Source organism: Seriola lalandi, unplaced genomic scaffold (genome assembly GCF_002814215.2).
Source record: "Seriola lalandi dorsalis isolate HSWRI2012SDOR001 ecotype SW California unplaced genomic scaffold, Sedor1 jcf7180002054936, whole genome shotgun sequence".
NCBI classification, from domain to species: domain Eukaryota; kingdom Metazoa; phylum Chordata; class Actinopteri; order Carangiformes; family Carangidae; genus Seriola; species Seriola lalandi.
The window spans coordinates 331,629-335,142 of NW_019525488.1; positions in this window are offsets into that span (position 1 = coordinate 331,629).

Genomic DNA, 3,514 nt, shown 5'->3' on the forward strand with positions numbered 1-3,514 from the left:
TCATTATTCGCTTTATTTTATTCACATATTTTATTGTATCTGTTGTAAATTGTATTTTATTGTATTTTATTATCTATTTTCTTCTGTTTTTTGTTTGCTTGCTGCTGTTTTATAGCTTGTTAAATCTAATGGTTTTCTTATTTGTTTGTCCTTTTTCTCCTCAGCTCATCAGTGGGTGAAGCTCTTTGAACTGTATGAAAAGTGCTGTACAAACACAGTTTGATTGATTCATCATCCTTCTACGTCACTTCAGAAGCAAATATTGAAGAATATTAAATAATTATTTAACCTCGTTTTATCAGCACATGTGCACAGCAGTAAATGGAAATATCTGGGGGATGAGTGTTATTCCCATGAGCACACTGAGCTGTACCAGGAGGCTGCAGTGAGGCGATGTATTCAAAAAATTAAAATGTAAAAATACTGAAAGTTCATATTTAAAGTCATGAGTCAGAGTTTGAAGCTCCGACAGCAGCACTCTGAAAGCTTCCTGTGACGGTATCAGGTCGACCTCCATCAAACTGAACCTCATCACTCAGACATGTTCTGGGCCTGAGCTCTGAGGAAGGTGAAGCTGCAGCGACACCTGGTGGTGAGACGTCACAGTTGCACCTGATGTTCAGAAGCTTCAGAGTGGAGGGATGGATTCATCAAAAACGTTCAGCAACACAAACAGGTTCACTTCACGGTTGATAAAACAAGCTCATGGCTTATCTAAAGGTCCACTTACTTGCTTGTGTTGAGGCTTTCGACTAAATTCACAGTCTTCATCAGCTCCTACCTGTAGATATAACAGGACTGGGGCCCACTGGTATAAATTATAAATATCATTAGCAAAACAATATAACGATTTTGGTGAATAAGTATATATTTTTGAAGTGTTTAAAAACCAAGTCTTTTCTGCGATGGGCCGATGACAGGAGCGTTTGTGTTTTCAGACCACATCATACACTTGTTTTCTCTCTTAAAGATCATGTCTACGGCGAAAACTGGAGGATCAAACCAGGAAGAATTAAAAGAGACAGATGTTGGATCGACACGTGATCTCTCCTCTGTCAGTCCGGATTGTTCCATCGGTGGAGTTGGAATAAAAAGTTCTCTGAGAACAGATTATTCAGCCTCCGTGTTGTTGCCAACATTTTTGAGATTTTCAAGTCGAGAGTTGGAAAACGTTGGGAGCCGGTGGTTCAGGTTCTGCACGGATCGATGCAGCTCGGTCTGTCTCTCTGTACTTCAGCTCACGTTCACAATACGACTCACATTTAAACTCGTTTCACTGCTACAAACTGCACTTTTCATTCTTCATCCATTTTTCAATCTTAAATTCAGTTTCAAGGCAGCGACACAGTTTAGCTTCAGCTTGTGCGGAAGCATCGATCCCACTGTGATTTCTTCTTCTCCTGCATTATTCCAACAGTCAAACCACAAACAGCTGCTTCTCATCCTTGTTCCCGCCGCCCGTCCCCTGGACAGACACTCGTCCAGTGAAGCTATCTGTGAGTTAGAGTTGAGCAGCACGCAGGACACGCCACGCTGGGACTCTCACACCTCCGGCGCTACGTTTAACGGGAGCAGCAAATGGATAAACACGCCATGTGTTTGCAGCTGCACGTGTCTGTTGACTGTGGAGGCCTGAAGCTGCTGCTTTAACGACGGGCTCAGGCGCTAAAAGTGACACCTTCAAGACGCCCTGAGAAGATTCCAGCGCTCACATCAGAAAGATACCAAGACTATCCGTGTCCTGTGTGGCTGACAGCATCCGCTCATTAATGTGCTCGTACATCGCTGAAGAAATAGGAATGGTAATCATATTTATTTCAGAATAGATTACATGGTCTGCACTTACATACACTCTAAAATATTTTTTAAATGACTGGCATAACCTAATTCAGATAAAGTGTAAAAACAATACATTTACAGAAAGTTTCATTAATATTTCTACAGAGAAAAACTGTTATTTTACAGATTTCTCCTAAATGATTCTGATCAAACACCATCAATAAAGTGACGCCACTAAAGTTTCTAGAGAGAAACTTTTTCCTAATAATAAAATTAAGTGTGAATCAATTAAATATTAACACATGCTTAATACTGTAAAGTAAACCTTTTGTATTGGAAGACAAAGTAAAAAATACTGTGTAAAACAGATTAAAATCATCTCAAACTTCAACTTGCAGTATTTGTGTCAACATTGAAACTTTAAGTGTAAAGTAATGTTAAAACCTGTAGAAGCACAATCTAAATACAATATTTACTGATTCAGATTCAGATAAATTTTCTAACATTTCTCATAAAATATAATAAACTGAAGAAATGCAAATTAAACAGTTAAGTCTCTGTATGTAGTCTTTCAACTAAAGTGGGGTTGGAAACTTAATTACAAATAACATACACACCACTATTGACTTTATAAGTGTTTCTGGTTTAAAGCTTAAACCTGGTGATTTACTGTCACTCCTGCTTCTTCAGCATCATCATGATCTCACAGGTGATGTGCTGCTGTGGGTCCTTGGCCGTGTTAAATACAGTTGGACACACCAACAAATATCCAGTTATATCTCAGAGCTGTTACCCTTGAATATTTGACATGTTTCTTACTAATAACTTCCATGCTGTTGAGATCAGTAACTGCACACCTTACTTCTTAGGGAGGCTTCTAGTACAGTGACGGTCATCTACCCTACACACATCAGTGTGAAACGATTGCACTTGTGTCGAAGAGATTTGTATTTGTTGAAAGTCTCCAGAGGTGAGATTCACTTCAGATATCACTGTTTCCTCTAATGAATATCAGATCTATATAAACACACACTGCTCTCTGATTATCTTTCAGCTGTCTTCTTGGACTGAACTCGGGCCCTGCAAACTGGGCCAGTGTTAGCCGCCTGGTGGAGGCCGTTTGCAACCAGCTCTGCGTCTTCACCCGGTGGCCACGTGGTCCAGAGGGACCGCGAGGACTCGCTGGTCATTCAGTCTCCAGGATTATGTGGCATCAGAGAGGCAGTGCTGGCCGGCTCCAGGTTGATGTCTCATGATGATGTCAGTCCAGTGTTCCCGCTCTTTTAGCTCTGTGTTTGGTCTCCACCAGCTCCTGAGGGAAATCTGTGTGTTTAGCTTCTTAATGCTCCACTATGTTCAGCAGCTGCTCTCGGACCGAGTCTCTGCTGTTTGTTGCTGAGGAGGTCGAGGACCTGAACCTCAAGAAACAGATGGAACTGACCCACCAGAACTGCAACCTGGAGCAAAAAGGTTGAGAAGGTGTTTAATAAATAAACCGGTGATTAAATTGTACTGAGTATGTTTGTTCATATTTACCATCTGCCTCATGATGAATCTAACAGTCATTTTGGTGAATCAGTGTTTTCATTGTTATTAAAATTGGTAAGTTCATAAGACAAATTAGAAAAGCACAAACTCTAGTATCTGTCTCTAGATCCTGTGTTGTCACTGTTGAAGGACGGACACATTTAAACATTTCTATCATGTTTGTTGTTGATTAAAGCAACATAGAAAG